At 36.6% G+C, this 25,833-nt stretch overlaps 1 long non-coding RNA gene across 1 annotated transcript in view; it reads right to left on the bottom strand.

Moving 5' to 3' along the window:
• The window catches only part of LOC132345473 (uncharacterized), a 333,207-nt gene extending 307,587 nt beyond the window's left edge, over positions 1-25,620 (bottom strand). The window contains exon 1 of the long non-coding RNA XR_009494816.1: positions 25,483-25,620. This is a non-coding gene — a long non-coding RNA (uncharacterized lncRNA). The remainder of the gene's footprint in view (positions 1-25,482) is intronic.
• Between the last annotated feature and the right edge of the window lie 213 nt (positions 25,621-25,833).

Raw genomic sequence — 25,833 nt, 5'->3', positions numbered from 1 at the left:
GATAAAGGCATGGAAACTCACTCCAGTATTCTTGCCTAGAGAGTCCCATGGACAGAGGAGCCTGGTGGGCTACAGTCCATAGGGTCACAGAGTCAGATACTGCTGAAGTGACTTAGCACATGCATGCACACACTACAAAACAACAGTTTATAGAAGAAGAGAGTTTGCCTTTTCTGAAACTGTCAAATCTAGATCAACATTAAGTTAACCCAGTATGTAACTTTTTCAGTTGTTGAATCAAAACAGGACAATTTTCCTGGGTCTATTTATACTGTTTCACTTAGAACTAAAAATTTCCCCCATTTGTATCTAAAAGTTATCTTTTTATAAATTCTTTTTTATATCATGACATAATTACAATAACATCTATACAGTAAAATGTGCAAATCTAGGAAGCTGATCATCAGTTCAGTTCAGTTCAGTCGCTCAGTCGTGTCCGACTCTTTGTGACCCCATGAACTGCAGCATGCCAGGCCTCCTCGTTCATCACCAACTCCTGGAGTTCACTCAGACTCATGTCCATTGAGTCAGTGATGCCATCCAGCCATCTTATCCTCTGTCATCCCCTTCTCCTCCTGCCCCCAATCCCTCCCAGCATCAGAGTCTTTTCAAATGATTCAACTCTTCACATGAGGTGGCCAAAGTACTGAAGTTTTAGCTTTAGCATCATTCTTTCCAAAGAAATCCCAGAGCTGATCTCCTTGCAGTCCAAGGGACTCTCAAGAATCTTCTCCAACACCACAGTTCAAAAGCATAAATTATTCTGCGCTCAGTTTTCTTCACAGTCCAACTCTCACATCCATACATGACCACTGGAAAAACCATAGCCTTGACTAGACAGAACTTTGTTGGCAAAGTAATGTCTCTGCTTTTGAATATGCTATCTAAGTTGGTCGTAACTTTCCTTCCAAGGAGTAAGTGCCTTTTAATTTCATGGCTGCAATCACCATCTGCAGTGTTTTGGAGCCCCCCAAAAATAAAGTCTGTTTCCCCATCTATTTGCCATGAAGTGATGGGATCAGATACCATGATCTTAGTTTTTTGAATGTTGAGCTTTAAGCCAACTTTTTAATTCTCCTTTTTCACTTTCATCAAGATGCTTTTTAGTTTGTGTTGATCACAGTAAACTGTGGAAAATTCTGAAAAAGATGGGAATACCAGACCACCTGACCTGCCTCTTGAGAAACCTATATGCAAGTCAGGAAACAACAGTTAGAACTGGACATGGAACAACAGACTGGTTCCAAATAGGAAAAGGAGTGTGTCAAGGCTGTATATTGTCACCCTGTTTATTTAATTTATATGCAGAGTACATCATGAGAAACGCTGGGCTGGAAGAAGCACAAGCTGGAATCAAGATTGCCGGGAGATATATCAATAACCTCAGATATGCAGATGACACCACCCTTATGGCAGAAAGTGAAGAGGAAAGTGAAGCTGATCATAGGTGGAGATAAATGTTTAAACTGTTTCCATTCATCATTTGTTAAAGAGGTTAATCTACACATAAAAAATTACAAAATTGCTTTATTTCTCTTGGTTTATCTATCAATTTCTTAGAAGTGCTAGTATTCATGTATTTTAAACTGAGCAAATCAAATAATAAATATCATATTTGAGATCCCACTGTTAAAAGAAATCATGTGTATTGAATACGAGCTTTAAGTGAAAGTTGCTCAGTCGTGTCCGACTCTTTGTGACCCCATGGTTATACAGTCCATGGAATTCTCTTGGCCAAAATACTGGAATCAGTAGCCTTTCCCTTCTCTAGGGGATCTTCCCAACCCAGGGACTGAACTGAACTCAGGTCTCCCGCATTGAAGGCAGATTTTTCACCACCTGAGCCACAAGGGAAGCCCAAGAATCCTGGAGTGGGTAGCCTATCCCTTCTCCAGTGGATCTTCCCAACCCAGGAATGTAACTGGGATCTCCTGTATTGCAGGCAGATTCTTTACCAGCTGAGCTACCAGGGAAGCCTGAATAGGAGCTTTAGAGGGCTTAGAAATGAATTAATGATTATATTTATTTACAATGTATCTCTTCAGTATTTCAATAAAAAATAATCTAAACTATTTAATAATAATAAATAATCTAAAGTGATTCTTTTGTACAACATTAATGCATAAACAGTTCTGCATCATAAAAACACAGTATTGATCACATGTTGCCTTCTAAAGCCTATACTTGTAGTCTTGAATTTTGTACACCTGAAATTGTAATGCATATTAAAGAGGATTAGAGTCATGTGTATTGCTGTTTAAATTTGGTTACACTTGTAGAGTCCTCTCCCTTCCCGTACTGTATTTCGCTACATATTTCTGCCCATTTATGGTAATTATTTGGAAAAAATGAATTAGGTCTCACCTATCTGTCCTAGATTTCAAAATCTCATAATTTATTAAGGAAGAATTGGGTTAAAAATCATCATTTTTGTCTCTTAACTGATAGCTGTAAAATTTCTTAAGATATTGGCCTTAAGATGCATTTTAACTGTTGAAACTTTCAAATATCTGAATGTAAGAGACAAGAAGATTTATCTCAGAATCAGAACTCAGTTTTGACTGCTTGTTGCAGAGGCAAGCACTATGTAACTCTAAGCTTGGTGTTATGCCTTCTTATAAAGAACTCAAGTAACTAAAATGTTTTATTATATCCACAACATAAAACCAACTGAATAAAGATTAGGAAAAGGTTGGGTTATGGAGATACAAATAGAGTCACTCTTTCAATTACATTTATTTTTATGTAAATAGATATTCATTATAATAAAATATAATCCTAATACTCTTTTAAAGAATATAATTCATCTTATTAAAGTAATAAAGGGAAAAATATTTAAATTTGTTTTAAATACAAGAATCGGAAACCTGAAGATGATAACTTTTTCATTACCAGGAATTACCTCCTAAAATCTGAAATGCTTAAACTGTATGTAAATGCTAATAATATCAATTATAGTTTTACTATAGTTTTATAGTTTTAAAACTATATCCATAGTTTTAAATGGAGCATTGTGAGGAGTATATCATGAATTGATGAATTATGTAAGCAATGTGACTTGCTCTTGGTTATAGCAAAATCTTCCTTTCAAATAATTTATTCACTTAATACAATTTGAGCAACATACACACATATTATATAAACTATGTATCTGAACATATACACTTTTTTCTTAAAAATTTAAGCTTGGACATAATTTTATATTAAAAATGGTATATTTAAAATTGATTCCAAAATCACATATTTGGAAGCAGTCTCTCTTTTATTCAGTTACAAAACCCATCGATTTGGAATCCAACCACCTGCTGCAGCAGATGAGCACCTCTTCCTCTCTGAAAAGAGAGTGCCTCAATTTGTGCCTTGGAGCTCTTTTTGGCTATCTTTTCTTTCACTTATTATCTATTCTTTCTCTTCAATATGTAATCAGATGCATGTAACTACATTTTTCTCATTTTTAAAAATATATTTTCAAACCTCATCATTCCAAAAATCAGTAACAACAGCAGCAGCAAAGCAATGACAACAAAATTCTGTGGATCCCGCTCTTCTCCCTGTTCCCAATAAGAAGCTTTCCTTCATAACCAATGTTCTCAAAACGTTCACTTATTTTATTGTTTTGATTCTATCACATACATGACTTGTGACTGACCACACTGGTTTTTGCCTCAATGACCAAAACAGTCCTACTACTGGATCCAAACCACAGCTTCTCTGTCACTAAAACCAGCCTTCCTTCTACCCCAGAGTGTGGCTCCTTCCCTGTCCATTCCTGAACTCCCATTTGCCCTACATTCTCTTTTGTAATATTCTCATGATTTTCGTTCTTCCTCACTGAACCCCAATTCACAGTCTCCTTTGCAGATTTGTTTTCAACTGCAATACAATTTGAAGTTGAGTCCCACCAGGTTTGGACCTAGAAAGACTTTTCTTCTCAATCAATGTCCTCTCTCTGGATGATCTTACCCATATTCTTGGTTTTAAAATACACTTACACATAGAAAATTTACAAAAATATGTCATCAGTTCTGATGTCTCCTCAGAGATTATGATGGAAAAAGACTCTCTGGCATCTCTATTTGAATGTCTTAAAAATTTTTCATCCTCAACATTATAAACCATAGCAGAAAGTTTACATGTTACTATGTAAGTAAACATTTTGCATTGTTACCTATTAATAAAAGATATTTCCAGTTATTCTGTTACACAAGATAGAAACTTTGGAGATATTATTTAACCCTTTCCTTCTCTGCTGCTGCCGCTAAGTCACTTCAGTTGTGTCTGACTCTGTGCGACCCCTTAGATGGCAGCCCACCAGGCTCCCCCGTCCCTGGGATTCTCCAGGCAAGAACACTGGAGTGGGTTGCCAGTTCCTTCTCCAGTGCATGAAAGTGAAAAGTGAAAGTGACATCGCTCAGTCATGTCTGACTTTTTGCGACCTTATGGACTGTGGCCCACCAGGCTCCTCCGTCCATGGGATTTTCCAGGCCAGAGTACTGGAGTGGGGTGCCATTGCCTTCTCCGCTTTCCTTCTCTAGCCATGCCCAAATCAGACCCAGCATCAAGTCCCACTGGTATAACCTAAATTATATCCATTAAATGTAATCATTTTATTTTGATAGTAACTCCCCCTCCCTGCCCCTCTCTAACCACACCCACAAAGTAGTTCAAGTTACAAGTGCTCATTACGTATCTTAGAGAATATTAGTTATTCTGCCAAATCCACTTTCCCTCTTTCATTTCATTCCCCATTTCTGAATTGGGAATTCTAAAGTGTAAGTGAGATGCTGAGATGAAGCCCTTTATTAAAATATGTAAATGGATCTTCAATTACCTTATACATAAACAAAAATCTTTAATATTTGCCTCATGAAATGCTATGTGATTTGACTTCTACTTGTCCCCAGAAGCTTCTGGTAATGTGATGCCATGATCAGTACTAATGCTTTAAATAAACTTATTTATTGAAGTATACTATACTTTCAGAAAAAAAAAAAAATAATACCTACATCCAGATGAGTTTTCATTATGTAATCACACATATAAAAAGATAATTTTCTTGAGACAATGTTTCCTTGAAAACATTTTCTAGGCCCAAGTTGGAGTCATTCTGCCTGGGGTGCCATGGAAGCAAACTGAACTTTCCTGTTCTTACAAATGCTCCTCTTAATCAGAAACATAGAATATCTAGTCAGTCAATCCTGAACCACCAAGCCAACTCTGGGCTGTATACATATTTCCCTTTTCCTTGATCTTTCTAAAGACGGTCAGCCATGCAACCCCAGCCAAAACCATGCCATCTCTGCACTGCTGCTTCTAACACCCTAAAAAATTGCTCTTGCCTAGACATCTGTCAGAAAGAGTACCCCACTGCTTATGAGCACTGAACTCTCCCAATCCATAATGTTTTCCTTGAATAAAGGATATCAAACGCATTACTAAATTGGTTATTTTTTTGGTCATTTAACATCTTTTTTTTTTTTTCTTCCTCTATTTACATCATTACCTGTGTGTTTTATGTTGATTTGCCTCACTGGTTACAAATTTTCTAAATAATTTCACTGTTCTATTGAATTTTTCAGTTTGAATTATTTTATTTTCCTAGGTTAACTTTTCCAGTGAGTGTAGGTTTGTTTGTTTGTTTTTCCTTTGTTTTTGTTGGTAGTGGTTAGCAATCCATAGACTATTTATTCTCCCTCTTTTTTGATCACAAATGTTTGGCAACATTCTTCATTTTCCATTTTATCACCTATTTTCTGAATAAATTAAGCATGGTTATTTTAAAATCCATGTATGGTAATTTTATTATCTTATTATCTTCTGATTTTTCTTCCCCTCTCTGCCCAATCCTCTACCTCTTTCTTTTCTTCCTTCTTCCTCTTCTTTTTGTACTTAACTCTTTCCATTAACATGATTTATGATCTTTTATTAAAAATTGGCTATTTGGTATGAAAAATGATGGAGATAATTTAAATTCTTTCTAATGGTACCTTCCTCTAAACATTTAATTTTGCTCTCTAGCACGCTATTAAAGTACATGGTGAAAAAAAAAAAAAAAGTACATGGTGATTAGTTTATGGGTTGGGGCCCATCTGGAACTAGATTTCAGGCCTTTGTGAAGATAAGTTTATTGCATGTTTAGTACTGTTGCTATAATTTGGTGAACCTTGACATCAATTTTTGACTCTTAGCTATTGCTTTTGCAAAATTTTTAGTCCCTTGGCCCTGTTCACTAAACACCAATGCAAAGTGTTTGTATATTTTAAATACAATATATATTTGCAATTATGGAAATGGTTAATATCTTTTTAAAAATCATATCTTTTTCATTCTATCATCTTTTACTTGAATATTACTATGCTTATGAGCATTCTTACATTACCTTTCATGTATCTTAATTTCACCATTTCTTCTAATTATATATCTGTACTATATTTTAATGTCTTTACATTTTTTTCAAGTACAAGTTATTAAGTTTTTCTTTAAGTTTATCTTAGTGTGCCTCTTAAGATTTCAGTGTGCTTTAATAACATGTATTATGATTTTTGTTTCTAGAATTACTTATAAAATTCTCTTGGGCTTTCTGTAATTCTTATTTTTAATTTATCTTTAAGCTTTTGATTTTGAGTTGTATAAATTTAATCTATATTGCATTCTATATAAAATTACAAAAACAAAGAATTTACTTTGTTTTTTGTTTCCCTGTGTCTCTCACTCATGGTTCTCTTTTGAATGCATGTGTTTTGACATGAGTGCAAATGCTTGGGAAATTAATCTACATTCTTTGAGGTCTGTTTTGAATATGTGCTTTTCCAGAGAGAATTTGAATTTATAGTTGGCTAAGTGTGATAACAACTTAAACAACTTGATATAAAAATGCCCCCATGGAACCCTCCTACACTGTTGGTGGGAATATAAATTTGCGTAGCCACTATGGAGAAAACAGTATAGAGGTTCCTTAAGAAACTAAACATGGAGGTGCCAGATGATCTAGTGATCCCACTCCTTGGTATGTATCTGGATAACACCATAATTTTAAAAGAAACAAGCACCCCAATATTCATTGCAGCGCTATTTATAATAACCAAGACATGGAAACAACCTAAATGCCCATCAACAGATGAATGGATAAAGAACACATGGTACATAGATACAATGAAATATATAAACTCAGCCATAAAAGAAGAATGAAATAATGTCACCTGCAGCAACATGGATGGACCTAGAGATTCTCACACTAAACAAAGTAAGTCAGAAAGAGAAGGAAAAATAGCATATGGTACTGTTTATATGTGGAATCTAAAATATGACACAAATGAACTTATCTATGAAATAGAAACAAACTTATAGACATAGAGAAGAGACTTATGATTGCCAAGAGGTAGAATGAATTGTGGAGGGATGGATTGGGAGTTTTGGGTTAGAATACACAAAATATTATATATACAATGGACAGACAATTAGGTCCTACTGTATAGCACAGAGAACTACATTAAATATCTTGTGATAAACCATAATAGAAAATAATCTGAAAATAACGTGTGTGTGTTTATATATATATATATATATATATAAAACTATACATATACATACTATAGAGTGTATATGCTGTATGGTATATACAGCATAAATTAACACAACATTGTAAATAAGGAACACTTCAAAATAATTTCTTAAATGGCCTCATTTTATTTTTATATATTTCACAAAATAAAGTTTAAATTTATCCATGCTATTTTATGACCGTTGTCTTTTCTGCAAATTAAACATAAATTTTTTTCCCCACCTACTCAATAAAGGAATCAGGACAAGAAAAATTCTTTAGAGACATCTTTTTTTCAGAGTGGGTTTATTTTTCTCTTGAATATTATAATGAAAATATATGAAGATGTCTCTGTTTATGATCCTACTTCTATAAAAGTTTCTACTAGATTCCCTAATATGGACAAATATTATTTTCTGAATTATTTTAAAGCACAGACTTCAAAAGAGATGCCTAACATCTAAATTTACTAGAACTTAGATGGTATCTTAAGGTGATATCTGGCCAGGATAGAGTTAAATGACATTGCACCAAATATTTTACATTGGAGGTGGATTCTTAACCTGTCTGAGCCACCAGGGAAGCCCTGCACCAAATTTTTTAGATCTCCTTACATAGCTTAAAATGTTACTGAAATATTATTAATCAACCAAGATCAACATTATCTTGGCTCATGTATATTTATTTAGGTGTGGTGGTGTGACCAAGTGCCAGACAACGGAACATGTGCCGAAGTAACAAATGAAAGTTCCAGATCTAGACATTAAAAATCTCTCACAGAGTCATTTAATTATTTTCTTCGGTCCCCTGGTCAGTGTCCATGTGCTGACTGACAATGGCAGAGCCACAGGACTGTAGGAGAGTAGATCCTAAATCACCTAAAGCAGAGGCTCCAATATCACTTATTTAACTTTTTGTAAACAAGAAGTAAACTTTCTTGTGTTAAGGCAGTGATGTTTTAGGTTTAACTTTTACAGCACTAGCATTACTTTATCTAATCTATAATTTGGTCACTTGCAGTGCTCTAATAATTCATAGGGCATTTCCTTAATGTTAGGTGACAACAGCTAAGATTCATAGAAGATGCTGGTAGAGGCGTCATAGAACACATAACATCATAAAATTAGAAGAAACATGGATCTATACTAGTAGTAATTACCGCTGTTTCCCAATATTTCTGTCTCAGCACATTTCCTACACACATATATTACATTTCCCAGTTCCTTCGTGGTTGTCGTCCAAATGGGCTTCCCAGGTGGTGCTAGTGGTAAAGAACCCGCCTGACAATGCAGGAAACATAAGAGATGTGGGTTCAATCCCTTGGTCAGGAAGATCCCCTAGAGGAGGGCATGGCAACTTGCTCCAGTATTCTTGCCTAGAGAATCCCATAGACAGAGGAGCCTGGCGGGCAATAGTCCATAGTGTCACAAAGACTCAGACATGACTGAAGCAACTTAGCATGTAACGTGCTTAGTCACGTCTGCCAGGTTCCTCTGTCCAAGGGATTTTCCAGGCAAGAATATTGGAATGGATTGTCATTTCCTCCTCCAGGGTATCTTCGGAAGCCAAGACTCAAACCTGAGACTACTGCCTCACCTGCATTGCAGGGAGATTCTTCAGCTGCTGAGCCATCATTCAGTTCAGTTCAGTTCAGTCGCTCAATGCGAAGAGCCATCATTGCTGCTGCTGCTGCTAAGTCGCTTCAGTCGTGCCCGACTCTGCACGACCCCAGAGACGGCAGCCCACCAGGCTCCCCCGTCCCTGGGATTCTCCAGGCAAGAACACTGGAGTGGGTTGCCATTTCCTTCTCCAATGCATGAAAGTGAAAAGTGAAAGTGAAGTCGCTCAGTCGTGTCTGACTCCTAGTGACCCCATGGACTGCAGCCCACCAGGCCCCTCCGTCCATGGGATTTTCCAGGCAAGAGTACTGGAGTGGGTTGCCATTGCCTTGTCATCTTTATTTGTAGCTGACTGGACAGGATTAGTTCAGGAAGACCTCATTTGTAGTTGAATGAGGTCCTCCTGAACTAGTCCCATCCAATGAGCTACAAGTAAAAGTAACATAACACTTTGGGACTAGAGCATTAATTAGACGGTATTAGTTCTACAAACCTCTCTCTTTTTTTTCTGTTCAACTGACCAGCAATCTTCCTGGAAGTAACTGTACTATCAGCTCAGAGTAAAGATGTCGCAAAGCAAAACTCAGAGTCACACAGTAATTTGATATATAATCGTTAATCAAGGTAGGAGAAATGTTTCGTTTCATTCTACTGTGGTATTAAGTTGTTTGGTTTTTTAGTGTAACCTGCACTATACCCATGCTAAGTAATGCTGAGATATATAAGTTGCAATATAGATCAAGTGCCTACTAAGCTAAAACTGTAGAAGAAATTGAAAATGGTATTTTAGAAGGACATTGGTAGCAAATCGCTACATTTAGAAACACATTAGATACAAAACTGTTGAGCTCAAGAGGATTTGCTCTTTTTACAAGCCAAGCAAAATGGAATAGAAGGCAAAAATGTTGTGCCAGCAGAGCTGCAAAAGGTAACTTATTATAAGCCGAAAATGTAAGCAATGAACTCCAAGTCTCTAATGAGTGTCTATGTGTGAGGAGTAATTTTAGAATTACTACATGGAATTCATCACCAGACACTTACATCGAATTGCTCTATAGAAGAAGAAAAAAAAAAAATCCACTAAGTTCTAATATCTTAAGTTTCTGAGATTTTGAGTTTGTTAAAGTAGTTATTTGATTCTAACATACTAAAACTTTTCATTTCTTTATTCATTTTCTCATCTGATTATTCCTTATTATCTTGTGAAAGTAAATATATTTGTAAATTTACACTTACAATCATATTTTAAGAAGCTCTTGTGTTTTTCCCCCACTGGGAGAATTTTGAAACATATATAAGCCATCATATTAACAGAAACAGAAGTATGTTCCTTCAGATTTTAGCAAATAATCCCTAATTCAGGGAAACCTTCTAGGTTTCACTATCTGACATTCTATTCCAGTGCAGCAATTATGTAAACTTAACTAAACCACTTATAATTACTAACATTTATATTTATGATTTTTCTGGGAAGATATTTTTCAATTACCAATCTATCTCACTTTGAGATCAAGGAAGCAGAGGCTTATTTTTTTCCTTTTAATTATTTCTGTGTCTGATGAATCTAGTAGAGTTCTTAAAAAATGAAAAGATAATAAATCTTTATAATTTCTCTTATATAATATCTCTTTTTATTAATGACCTTTTAAATATTATTATTGCACTCATTCATACAAACTTTAAACAATGTAAGTACAGGAAGAGATTTTTCTGATATGGAAGGTCCAACCTCAAGTGTATGAAAGCATTCACAAAAATATTTTACCAAATAATGCCAATTATAATATCAAGATTGAAACACAGCTCAGTAAATATCTGTTTGTCACATCTATATCCAAGGCAGTATGCAGAAACTTAAACAAGAAAAAGGTACCAATGGGAAGACTTAGCCTTAGCTGTCAATTTAATTAAAGTCAAAATGAGTGTACAATAACTCATACCAAAGCAGAACACAGAGGTATTGCTGGAGCCATACAAAATGGGACACTATACTATTGTCTTAGTTGGGCAATTCTGTGAGTAAAAGGAGATGCTACTGACAACTATGCTGGTACAACTAGCATAATCTGGAACTAACCCTAGCTAACTGGCTGGTCTATACTGATTTACAATATCAGCATCGAAGAATAGAAGAGTAAAAGAGCCCTTTCTCTTGAGAATAAAAAATATGAGAGTATTTTTTGGTTGTTATTGGTAGTTAAGAAAACTGAATAGAAGTACTAAAGTATTACAGGTACACAAACTCATACAATAAAAGGCATTTTACCCCCAAAATCTAGGAAATTTCTATGAACAATTAAATGGTTTATTTAATACATAAAGATGGATATTTTAACAAAGCTCCAATTCTGTAGACATCAGTATTATTATTTTAAATTTGAGCAAATACATTCAGAAAAATTAAAGCTCATGCACAAGTTATTAATAACACAGATGTTAAATTGAACATTGAATTTTAGTCCCAGTGAAGATCTATTTTTTCCAGTAGTCATGTATGGATGTGAGAGTTCAACTATAAAGAAAGCTGAGCACCAAAGAATTGATGCTTTCGACCTGTGGTGTTGGAGAAGACTCTTGAGAGTCCCTTGGACTGCAAGGAGATCCAACCAGTCCATCCTAAAGGAGATCAGTCCTGGGTGTTCATTGGAAGGACTGATGCTAAAGCTGAAACTCCAATACTTTGACCACCTCATGGGAAGAGTTGATTCATTAGAAAAGACTCTGATGCTGGGAGGGATTGGGGGTAGGAGGAGAAAGGGACGACAGAGGATGAGATGGCTGGATGGCATCACGGACTCAATGGATGTGAGTCTCAGTGAACTCCGGGAGTTGGTGATGGACAGGGAGGCCTGGCGTGCTGCGATTCATGGGGTCGCAAAGAGTCGGACATGACTGAGCGAGTGAACTGAACTGATGCCTCATAAAACACTTATATAAAATTCATGTCAAAGTAATTTCTCAAAATAACTAAGAGAATTTGGTTAATGCCTCTGATATTAGTAACAGAATAACAAAGTTACATGAAAAACTGCATTCAAGTAATGACACAATTAGAAACTGATCTTGAGCTAATGAACAAATTCACAAAATATCAACTTTTGTTCATAGTTTTAAGAATCACAAAATACATGAACTCCTGAAAGCTGTTTCTTAAAGTGTGCAGCATAGAGCATTTAACTGAATATTTATGAAAAGTAAAACTAAATAATTTCTAGGATACTAAGAAAGTTTTCCTTTGAAGATGTAGATGTGCTTTCATATTTTATAAGTGTGCAATATGCCACTATGAAAGGGTAAATATCTTAAATTTTAATTATTCTAACTATACTTTTTTATTTTCTTCCTTAGAATTGTGCTGCTAAGTCACTTCAGTCGTGTCCAACTCTGTGTGACCCCATAGACAGCAGCCCAGCAAGTCTCCCCGTCCCTGGGATTCTCCAGGCAAGAACACTGGAGTGGGCTGCCATTTCCTTCTCCAATGCATGAAAGTGGAAAGTGAAAAGTGAAAGTGAAGTCACTCAGTCGTGTCTGACTCTAGCGACCCCATGGACTGCAGCCTACCAGGCTCTTTCATCAATGGGATTTTCCAGGCAAAAGTGCTGGAGTGGGGTGCCAATGCCTTCTCCAGACTTATAAAAGGAAACTCATCATCTGCAGTTATTTTCTTCCAATCCCTTTTATGATATTCATGCCCACTGTCCTGCTCTCAGATTTGTGCAGTGCCATGAAAATGTTCAAGAACTTGCTGTACCCCAGTGAGAGATGTCTAAGACCACACTAATTGTTTCTGGAATGTGGTCATCCATTTCTACCTACATAGGATGCTTTGTGTGTATTCTCTTGTCATAAGCATTTGTTCTGATTTCCTTATTTTTTAACTTGTATAACAGAGTTATACCTAGTAAAAGTTGTTATCATTTTCATTTTCTCATATGTCTGGCTACCTATACTTTTAAATAGTTTCATGAGTATAACATTCTCTTTGCTTCTGTTTTTATACTTCCTGTTTTCCTTGACCAATGTTTCTCATAGACATTCACCTGTTGCTCAGTTTCATAAATGCAACCTTACTGTGACCTCTGGAATGTTTTATACACATTTTCTCTAAAATTTTCTCCATTTCCAGCCAGTCTCCCAGTAGGTGCCTGTCCATTAAAGGTTTTATTTTCAATTATGGTAATATAATGCCAAGATGCACATAATATGTACAATTAAATGGTCTAAATTGTGTGTATTGGCATATCAGAAGATGATGAAGAAAATGGCACAGAAACAATATTTGAAGAATTAATGTCTGAGAATCATCCAAAAATGATGAATATCATGACCAAAAAATTCAAGAAGCTTGGTAAATATCAAGTAGGATAAATAGAAACTAAATCACATCTAGTCTTGTCTTAGAATGCTGAAAAGACAATATAAGCAGAAAATATTAAAACTCATCAAAGTTAACAGAGACAATAATTTCAAAGCAGCAACAGTAAGACTAAGGCCTTCCTTAACAGAAAATATGAAGGCAAGAGACAATAAAATGATGTCTTTAAAGTACTGAAAATGACAATAACTGTAGCAACAACACCTGTGCACTTACCAACCTAAAATTCTGTACATACAAAAAGAGCACAAAAGTGAAGGTAAATGAAGGCATTAATGAACAACAACAAAAAAAAAAGCAGATTTTTGTTTCAAATAAGTTTCAATTTTAAGATAAGGTATAGGAATTTTTTTCAGGATAAAGTCAGTAATTTCAGATGAAATCGTAGAATTGAAACAAATAATGAAATGTACTAAAATAGGCAAATATATAATATAAATGTAACAATGATTTGTAGCAGTAATTATAACAATGTCTTGTGGGGTCTTTTAACATATATATATAAAACTTATGAGTAAATTTAAATTACTCATATAAAATACTCATAATATAAATTACTCATATAAAATATATGAGTAAAATTTCGTGACTAAATAATAGAAAAGAAGGAATGGGAAATGCAGTTGAATTATGTTAAGTTCAGTTATAACAGGTGAAGAATGTAATCTCGAGAATAATCAGTAAAATATGTATATAAGGTGTGGACATTAAAAATTAAAGGAAAAGTATGTAAAAAGTATGTAAAGTATGTAAATGAAGTTGAGAAATGAGGAATACAATGGCAAAGAACAGAAAGGACAGGAAAAAAGAAAAACAGGTAATGATAAATTAAGCTCAACTAATTTAGAAATTATACTCATTATGAAAGGACTTATTTCTTTACTGAAAAGCTAAAGTTTCTTACATTAGATAAAAAATATAATGCATTAAAATTCAAAGCTTACAGATTTTAAAAATAAGGACATGACTTGTTCGAAAGTAAAAAGCTGAAAACCTTTAGAAATAAAATGTAAACTTCTATACTAATATCATACAGAAGAGATTTAAATGAAAAGAGGCATTACAGACTCAAAGAGACATTCCATAAAGATGAAAAAAGGCCAATAAATAGCAAACATATTAATAATATGAATTTCAAGCTTATTTTTTAAAAAGGAACATCAGAGTAAGAGAAATAGATAAATTATAAACATAATCAGATATTTTAACACACTTCTTTTTCATAGTGAATGAACAAAACTAAAGAGCAGTAAGGACTATTTCTGGGGGAGGAGCCAAGATGGCAGAGAAGTAGGACAGGGAGAACACTTTCTCCCCCACAAATTCATCAAAAGAGCATTTAAAAGCCAAGTAAATTCCACAAAACAACTTCTGAATGCCGGCAGAGGACATCAGGCACCCAGAAAAGCAACCCAAGTCTTCGAAAGGAGGTAGGAAAAAATATAAAAGACAAAAAAAGAGACAAAAGAGGGAGGGACGGAGTTCCATCCTGGGAAGGGAGTCTTAAAAAGAGAGAAGTTTCCAAACATCAGGAAACCTTCTCACTGCAGAATCTGTGCCAAGCTTTGGAAGCACAGAGGGCAACATAACAGGGAGAAAAAATAAATAAACAATTAAAACTCGCAGATTGCAAGCCCTACTGTAACTCCCCCAGCTGAAAAGCAGTGCAGACGCCTGCACACGCCATTAGCAAGTGGGGGCTGGGCAGTGAGGCGCGGCGTGGGCTGCATCGCTTAGAGTAAGGACCTGGCCTGAAAACCCTGAGCGCTATCTGAGCGAAATAATCTTGGCTAGCAAACCAGACTGTGGGATATCTACCACGTGAAAAGCCAGCCCTAACCTAAGACACTGCCAGGCCTGCGCACGGAACAAAGGACTGAACAGAGGTAGCCAGCTGTAGACCTTCCCCCTCCAGTGACAGGCAGCCAGAGCCAGAAGGGGGCAATCACAGCCCCAGAGAGACATTATCTATAAAACTGTAAGCAGGCTTCTTTGCTAACTAAAACTTCTTGGGGGGTCTGGACGGTCAACATCTCCCTGAGAAGGTGCACTGGTTGTACACCTAGATAACTGAACGGAGGGGAGGCAATAAGTCGCAGCAATCGCGCTCGCTAAACACCTCATCACCTGAGCTGCTCGGACCTGGGAAGGGCACAAAACGCAGGCCCAACCGAGTCTGCACCTCTGAGGACTACCTGAGTGCCTGAACCTGAGCGGCTTGGACCTGGGAGGTGCAGGGAGCCCAGGGCCGGCCTCAGATGGTTCCCGGCAGAACAACCTAGAGCCTGAGCAGTGTGGGCAGGGAGGCTACATGCGCCGTGAGTGGGGGCAGACCCAGTGTGGCTGAGGCACTGTGAGCACACGCCAGTGTTACTTGTTTGCAGCATCCCTCCCTCCCTCCCCACAGTGCGACTGAACAAGCGAGCCTAAAAAGAAAAAAAAAAAAAAAGTGTCCTCCACCGTCCCCTTTGTGTCAGGGCGGAAACCAGACACTGAAGTGTCCAGCAAACAGAAGAAGCTATAACAGAGGGAACCACCTTGGAAGCTACAGGCAATAGATTAAAACCCTGTGGTTATTACCGACTACAAAGGAAGGGGCCTATAGATCTTGAGAAATAAAAGTCGGACCAAGGAACTAGCCAAAAATGAGCTGAACCCGCAATACTCACAACATAACGAGAGAAAGTCCTCGATATATTTTTACTATTTTTACGATCTTTCTTTCTTTTTTATTTTTTTTAAAAAATTTTAAGTCCTCTTTTATTCTTTTAATTTTCACTTTTATAACCTATTACTTTGCAAAAAAAAAAAAAAGACCCTATTTTTTTTTCTTCAGCAAACTTCATATATATATTTTTTATAATTTTTTACCTTGGTTTTTTTTTCTTCTTTTCTTTAACATTGTATTTTTGAAATTCCAAACTCTACTCTAGATTTTTAATTTTGGCTTTTTGGTATTTGTTATCAATTTTGTACCTATAGTTTTTTTATAATTTCTGTGACTTTTTTTTTTCTCTTTCTCTTCTTCTTTTATATAATATTGTATATCTGAAATTCCAAACTCTACTCTAGATTTTTAACTTTTGCTTTTTGGTATTAGTTATCTACTTTGTACCTATATTTTCTTTATAATTTTCACAACCTTGTTTGTTTTTGTTTGTTCGTTTTTTCTCTCTTTCTTTTCCTTCTTTTAACATCATACTTTTAAAATTCCAAACTCTACTCTAGATTTTTAATTTTTGCTTTTATGTGTTTGTTACCAATTTTGTACCTTTAAGAACCCAATCTTCAGTACCCATTTTTCACTAGGGAACGAGATTACTGGCTTAACTGCTCTCTCTCCCTTTGGACTCTCCTTTTTCTCCACCAGGTCGCCTGTGTCTCCTCCCTAACCCCTCTATACTCTACCCAAATCTGTGAATTTCTGTGTGTTCCAGACGGTGGAGAACACTTAGGGAACTGATTACTGGCTGGATCTGTCTCCCTCCTTTTCATTCCCACCTTTTATCCTTCTGGCCACCTCTGTCTCCTTCCTCCGTCTTCTCTTCTCTGTATAACTCTGTGAACATCTCTGAGCAGTCCAGTTGTGGAGTGCACATAAGGAAGTGATTATTGGCTAGCCCACTCTCTCCACTATTGATTCCACCTCATCTCATTCGGGTCACCTCTAACTCCCTCCTCCCTCTTCTCCTCTGCATGTAATGCTGTGAACCTCCCTGGGTGACCCTCACGGTAGAGAAACTTTTCATCTTTAACGTAGATGTTTTATCAATGGTGCTGTATAGAAGGAGAAGTTTTGAAACTACTGTAAAAATAAGACCAATAACTGGAAGCAGGAGGCTTAAATCCAAACCCTGACTCCAGGGAACTCCTGACTCCAAGGAAGATTAATTGACAGGAGCTCATCAAACGCCTCCATACCTACACTGAAACCAAGCACCACACAAGGGCCAACAAGTTCCAGGGCAAGACATACCAAGCAAATTCTCCAGCAACAAAGGAACACAAACCTGAGCTTCAAGATACAGGCTGCCCAAAGAAACCCCAAAAACATAGACATCTCAAACTCATTACTGGACACTTGATTGCACTCCAGAGAGAAGAAATACAGCTCCACCCACCAAAACACCAACACAAGCTTCCCTAACCAGGAAACCTTGACAAGCCACCTGTACAAACCCACACACAGCGAGGAAACGCCACAATAAAGAGAACTCCACAAACTGCCAGAATACAGAAAGGACACCCCAAAATCAGCAATTTAAACAAGATAAAGAGACAGAGGAATACCCAGCAGATAAAGGAACAGGATAAATGCCCAGCAAACCAAACAAAAAAGGAAGAGATAGGGAATCTACCTGATAAAGAATTCCAAATAATGATAGTGAAATTGATCCAAAATCTTGAAATCAAAATGGAATCACAGATAAATAGCCTGGAGACAAGGATTGAGAAGATGCAAGAAAGGTTTAATAAGGACCTAGAAGAAATAAAAAAAAGAGTCAATATATAATGAATAATGCAATAAATGAAATTGAAAACACTCTGGAGGCAAAAAATAGTAGAATAACAGAGGCAGAAGATAGGATTAGTGAATTACAAGATAGAATGGCAGAAATAAATGAATCAGAGAGGATAAAAGAAAAACGAATTAAAAGAAATGAGGACAATCTCAGAGACCTCCAAGACAATATTAAACGCTACAACATTCGAATCATAGGGGTCCCAGAAGAAGAAGACAAAAAGAAAGACCATGAGAAAATACTTGAGGAGATAATAGTTGAAAACTTCCCTAAAATGGGGAAGGAAATAATCACCCAAGTCCAAGAAACCCAGAGAGTCCCAAACAGGATAAACCCAAGGAGAAACACCCCAAGACACATATTAATCAAATTAACAAAGAAAAAACACAAAGAACAGATATTAAAAGCAGTAAGGGAAAAACAGCAAATAACACACAAGGGAATTCCCATAAGGATAACAGCTGATCTTTCAATAGAAACTCTTCAAGCCAGGAGGGAATGGCAAGACATACTTAAAATGATGAAAGAAAATAAGCTACAGCCCAGATTATTGTACCCAGCAAGGATCTCATTCAAGTATGAAGGAGAAATCAAAAGCTTTTCAGACAAGCAAAAGCTGAGAGAATTATGCACTACCAAACCAGCTCTCCAACAAATAATAAAGGATATTCTCTAGATAGGAAACACAAAAATGGTGTATAAATTCGAACCCAAAACAGTAAAGTAAATGGCAACGGGATCATACTTACCAGTAATTACCTTAAACATAAATGGGTTGAATGCCCCAACCAAAAGACAAAGACTGGCTGAATGGATACAAAAACAAGACCCCTACATATGTTGTCTACAAGAGACCCACCTCAAAACAGGGGACACATACAGACTGAAAGTGAAGGGCTGGAAAAAGATTTTCCATGCAAATAGGGACCAAAAGAAAGCAGGAGTACCGATTCTCATATCAGATAAAATAGACTTTAAAACAAAGGCTGTGAAAAGAGACAAAGATGGTCACTACATAATGATCAAAGGATCAATCCAAGAAGAAGATATAACAATTATAAATATATATGCACCCAACACGGGAGCACCGCAGTATGTAAGAAAAATGCTAACAAGTATGAAAGGAGAAATTAACAATAACACAATAATAGTGGGAGACTTTAATACCCCACTCACACCTATGGATAGATCAACTAAACAGAAAATTAACAAGGAAACACAAACTTTAAATGATACAATAGGCCAGTTAGACCTAATTGATATCTATAGGACATTTCATCCCAAAACAATGAATTTCACCTTTTTCTCAGGCGCACATGGAACCTTCTCCAGGATAGATCACATCCTGGGCCATAAATCTAGCCTTGATAAATTCAAAAAATTAAAATCATTCCAAGCATCTTTTCTGACCACAGTGCAGTAAGATTAGATCTCAATTACAGGAGAAAAGCTATTAAAAATTCCAACATATGGAGGCTGAACAACACGCTGCTGAATAACCAACAAATCACAGAAGAAATCAATAAAGAAATCAAAATTGGCATAGAAACGAGTGAAGATGAAAACACAACAACCCAAAACCTTTGGGTCACTGTAAAAGCAGTCCTAAGGGGAAAGTTCATAGCAATACAGGCACACCTCAAGAAACAAGAAAAAAGTCAAATAAACAACCTAACTCTACACCTAAAGCAACTAGAAAAGGAAGAAATGAAGAACCCCAGGGTTAGTAGAAGGAAAGAAATCTTAAAAATTAGGGCAGAAATAAATGCAAAAGAAACAAAAGAGACCATAGCAAAAATCAACAAAGCCAAAAGCTGGTTCTTTGAAAGGATAAATAAAATTGACAAACCAGTAGCCAGACTCATCAAGAAACAAAGGGAGAAAAATCAAATCAATAAAATTAGAAATGAAAATGGAGAGATCACAACAGACAACACAGAAATACAAAGGATCATAAGAGAATACTATCAACAATTATGTGCCAATAAAATGGACAACGTGGAAGAAATGGACAAATTCTTAGAAAAGTACAACTTTCCAAACCTGGACCAGGAAGAAATAGAAAATCTTAACAGACACATAACAAGCATGGAAATTGAAACTGTAATCAAAAATCTTACAGCAAACAAAAGCCCAGGTCCAGATGGCTTCACAGCTGAAATCTACCAAAAATTTAGAGAAGAGCTAACACCTATCCTGCTCAAACTCTTCCAGAAAATTGCAGAGGAAGGTAAACTTCTAAACTCATTCTATGAGGCCACCATCACCCTAATACCAATACCTGATAAAGATCCAACAAAAAAAGAAAACTACAGGCCAATATCACTGATGAACATAGATACAAAAATCCTTAACAAAATTCTAGCAATCAGAATCCAACAACACATTAAAAAGATCATACACCATGACCAGGTGGGCTTTATCCCAGGAATGCAAGGATTCTTCAATATCTGCAAATCAATCAATGTAATACACCACATTAACAAATTGAAAAATAAAAACCATATGATTATCTCAGTAGATGCAGAGAAAGCCTTTAACAAAATTCAACATCCATTTATGATAAAAACTCTCCAGAAAGCAGGAATAGAAGGAACATACCTCAACATAATAAAAGCTATATATGACAAACCCACAGCAAACATTATCCTCAATGGTGAAAAATTGAAAGCATTTCCTCTAAAGTCAGGAACAAGACAAGGGTGCCCACTTTCACCATTACTATTCAACATAGTTTTGGAAGTTTTGGTCACAGCAATCAGAGCAGAAAAAGAAATAAAAGGAATCCAAATTGGAAAAGAAGAAGTAAAACTCTCACTATTTGCAGATGACATGATCCTCTACATAGAAAACCCTAAAGACTCCACCAGAAAATTACTAGAACTAATCAATGATTATAGTAAGTTGCAGGATATAAAATCAATACACAGAAATCCCTTGCATTCCTATACACTAATAATGAGAAAACAGAAAGAGAAATTAAGGAAACAATTCCATTCACAATTGCAACGGAAAGAATAAAATACTTAGGAATATATCTACCTAAAGAAACTAAAGACCTATACATAGAAAACTATAAAACACTGGTGAAAGAAATCGAAGAGGACACTAATAGATGGAGAAATATACCATGTTCATGGATTGGAAGAATCAATATAGTGAAAATGAGTATACTACCCAAAGCAATTTATAGATTCAATGCAATCCCTATCAAGCTACCAACAGTATTCTTCACAGAGCTAGAACAAATAATTTCACAATTTGTATGGAAATACAAAAAACCTCGAATAGCCAAAGCTATCTTGAGAAAGAAGAATGGAACTGGAGGAATCAACCTGCCTGACTTCAGGCTCTACTACAAAGCCACAGTCATCAAGACAGTATGGTACTGGCACAAAGGCAGAAATATAGATCAATGGAACAAAATAGAAAGCCCAGAGATAAATCCAAGCACCTATGGAGACATTATCTTTGACAAAGGAGGCAAGAATATACAGTGGATTAAAGACAATTTCTTTAACAAGTGGTGCTGGGAAAACTGGTCAACCAGTTGTAAAAGAATGAAACTAGAACACTTTCTAATACCATATACACAAATAAACTCAAAATGGATTAAAGATCTAAACGTAAGACCAGAAACTATAAAACTCCTAGAGGAGAATATAGGCAAAACACTCTCCGACATAAATCACAGCAGGATCCTCTATGACCCACCTCCCAGAATATTGGAAATAAAAGCAAAAATAAACAAATGGGACCTAATTAAACTTAAAAGCTTCTGCACATCAAAGGAAACTATTAGCAAGGTGAAAAGGCAGCCTTCAGAATGGGAGAAAATAATAGCAAATGAAGCAACTGACAAACAACTAATCTCAAAAATATACAAGCAACTCCTACAGCTCAATTCCAGAAAAATAAACGACCCAATCAAAAAATGGGCCAAAGAACTAAATAGACATTTCTCCAAAGAAGACATACAGATGGCTCACAAACACATGAAAAGATGCTCAACATCACTCATTATCAGAGAAATGCAAATCAAAACCACTATGAGGTACCATTTCACGCCAGTCCGAATGGCTGTGATCCATAAGTCTACAAGCAATAAATGCTGGAGAGGGTATGGAGAAAAGGGAACCCTCTTACACTGTTGGTGGGAATGCAAACTAGTACAGCCACTATGGAGAACAGTGTGGAGATTCCTCAAAAAACTCGAAATAGAACTGCCTTATGATCCAGCAATCCCACTGCTGGGCATACACACTGAGGAAACCAGAAGGGAAAGAGACACGTGTACCCCAATGTTCATCGTAGCACTGTTTATAATAGCCAGGACATGGAAGCAACCTAGATGTCCATCAGCAGATGAATGGATAAGAAAGCAGTGGTACATATACACAATGGAGTATTACTCAGCCATTAAAAAGAATACATTTGAATCTGTTCTAATGAGGTGGATGAAACTGCAGCCTATTATACAGTGTGAAGTAAGCCAGAAAGAAAAACACCAATACAGTATACTAACGCATATATATGGAATTTAGAAAGATGCTAACAATAACCCTGTGTTCGAGACAGAAAAAGAGATACTGATGTATAGAACAGTCTTATCGACTCTGTTGCAGAGGGAGAGGGTGGGAAGATTTGGGAGAATGGCATTGAAACACATATAATATCATGTATGAAACGAGTTGTCAGTCCAGGTTCAATGCATGATACTGGATGCTTGGGGCTAGTGCACTGGGACGACCCAGAGGGATGGTATGGGGAGGGAGGAAGGAGGAGGGTTCAGGATGGGGAACACATGTATATCTGTGGTGGATTCATTTTGATATTTGGCAAAACTAATACAATTTGTAAAGTTTAAAAATAAAATAAACTGAAAAAAAAAAAAAGGAATATTTCTGTTGCTGCTGCTAAGTCACTTCAGTCGTGTCCAACTCTGTGCGACCCCATAGACGGCAGCCCACCAGGCTCCCCCGTTCCTGGGATTCTCCAGGCAAGAACACTGGAGTGTGTTGTCATTTCCTTCTCCAATATATGAAAGTGAAAAGTGAAAGTGAAGTCGCTCAGTAGTGTCCGACTCTAGCGACCCCATGGACTCCAGCCTACTAGTCTCCTCCATCCATGGGATATTCTAGTGTATTTTAAGAATGCAAATTTGTATTATGAATTGCTAAAATCACTGCATTAACAGAATAAAAGAAACATAGTATACTTCAATATGCCTTATGATAAAATTCCCAGTAATACAGTGAAACAATGAAAGTCAAATTTGCTTTTTGCATCCGACTCTTTGTGACCCCATGGACTACACAATGCATTGAATACTCCAGGCCAGAATACTAGAAGAGATAAATGTTCCCTTCTCTAGGGATCTTCTAAACCGAGGGATCAAACTCAGGTCTCTAGCATTGCAGGTGGATTCTTTATCAGGAGAGCCACAAGGGAAGCCCAAGAATACTGGAGTGGGTAGCAGTGGATCTTCCCAACCCAGGAATCAAACCAGAATCTTCTGCATTGCAGGAGGATTCCTTACAAACTGGGCTATCAGGGAAACCCTAGAATTATCAGGGAAGTAATCTAGAATCAGAAGCAAGTCTTTCCAAAGTTACAAAAAATATCTACAAATACCCTATTGGCATCTTATAACTATCAAACTTGTCCTTAAGACAAAAGATAAAGATGCATTTTTGTTCACTCTTTGGTTCATTATTATGAGGGACTTCCTAACTAAAGTAATAACACAGATTAAAGATTTAAAAGACATAAATCTCTTGTGCAATTGACATGAATACATGAAAACTTTAAAAGTACCTATAAAATGCACTATTAGTAATAAGTCAATTAAATTGCTAGATATAAAGTCAATACATACAAATCAACTATATTTCAACATACTGACATGTGAAATTAAAAATGTAATCTAAAATTTCTTCTAAAATAGCCTAAATATACCAATTATCAAAGAAGAGTCTAATATGGTCAGATCATGTTGCTGACAGAAATTTAAAAGACAAACTCAGCTCATATTTCTTAATTAGCAAATAACTTAGGATGTGAATTCTCCTCATGTTATATTGATTCAATACAATATATCACCAGTGTAGGTTCAATTCATGAGGCAGCGTGCTCAGGGCTGGGGCATTGGGATGACCCTGAGGGATGGGCTGAGGAGGGAGGTGGGAGGGAGGGTCAGGATGTGGATCACATGTACACCATGGCTGATTCATGTGAATGTATGGCAAAAACCACCACAATACTCTAAAGTAATTAGCCTGCAATTAAAATAAAAATTTCAGCATAAATAAAAACAGATGTAATACAAAAAAAAAATACAATCCCAAGGAGCTTTAACAGTCTTATGGTTGTGAAATTTTGCAACATGATCTTAAAATTTATATTTGAATAAAATTGCTTAGAATAGCCTAGACAATCTTGAAAAACAATTCCAAGTTGGAGGATTTATTCTACCAGATTTTGAAAGTTACAATCATACAATATTAATTACGAGGGTGTGATTCTGATATGAGTACAGAGATGCAATCAAGTTGCTCAAGAATATATACACACCTATATACATCAATTATTTTTTACAAAGATATAAAGAAAAATCACAGGAGATTTTTCACATTTTTTCACATTTCATTTTTCAGTTGCTCAGTCAGAAATGGTTAGTCATTAAAAAAAAATGGTATTGGATCAAATAACCTTAAGAAAAGATAATGCAAAACACATTTTGGTCTCTGCATGATTGTTAACTCGGTTCAGTTGTGTAGAACTCTACACAACCCTATGGACTGTTGCCTGCCAGGATCCTCTGTCCATGGGAATTCTCCAGTCAAGAATACTTGAGTGGGTTGCCATGGCCTCCTTCAGGGGATCTTCCTACCCAGGGATTGAACCCATGTCTGCCTGAGTCTCCTACAGGCCGGTTCTTTAACCACTGAGACACCTGGGAATGGTTAGTGAGCTTCACCAACTCAGTGGACAAACACTTGAGCAAACTCCAGGAGGCAGTGGAGGATGGAGGAGCCTGGCATACTGCAGTCCCTGGGTCACAGAGAGCCAGACATGACGCGACTGAACAACAAAAATCATACCAAGTAAAGAACGGCCTTTTTATAAAAAGAAAGCCACATTCCTAATGATCATTAACCTGAATATGTATTTTCAGAGTGTATTTGCTACTAAAATATTTAAGCAGCCACTTACATGTTTTTGAAACACGGTGCAATTTTCAAGTTTGAAAATACGTCTTTTATGGTTCAGTGGTCTCTTGAAAAATTCCTACAAAAACGTAGTATCTTATTTCATCTCTGAGAAAACGGCCTCTTTCTTTAGTTCCTTTTCCAAAGAATTTCAAAAAAAAAGTATTACTTATAAACAAAGAAGGATGGACCAAGACAAACAGTATTTACTTACCTAAAACCCTGCTGGAGGAGGTCACGGAAAGGACATAACGGCTGACTGAACCGAGAGCAGGACGGGACGAATCCCCAGGGCTCGGACTAGCAGGCTCGCCAAGGCACCATCCCCTCCTCCTGGGCCTCGGAATCTAGGCCCCGCCCACTGCTCCCAGTGCGCAGTCGCAGCTCTGCCGGAGGGCGCAGCCTATGCCGCAGAGCTATGCGCTAGTGACTTAGAGTAGAGAGGACTGAAGGGTGATGGAACCGCATTAAGAATGCTTTATAAAAAGTTCTAAGCTTCTGGTTGGCGAGAGCAGAAGTCTACATACTCACTTTTGGCCGTCAAAGATGAACCTCCCCAGTAAGT

Source organism: Bos taurus, chromosome 6 (assembly GCF_002263795.3).
Source record: "Bos taurus isolate L1 Dominette 01449 registration number 42190680 breed Hereford chromosome 6, ARS-UCD2.0, whole genome shotgun sequence".
Lineage (NCBI taxonomy): Eukaryota > Metazoa > Chordata > Mammalia > Artiodactyla > Bovidae > Bos > Bos taurus.
The sequence above is the reverse complement of the archived record's forward strand: the minus strand, read 5'-3'. Positions and strand labels throughout refer to the sequence as shown.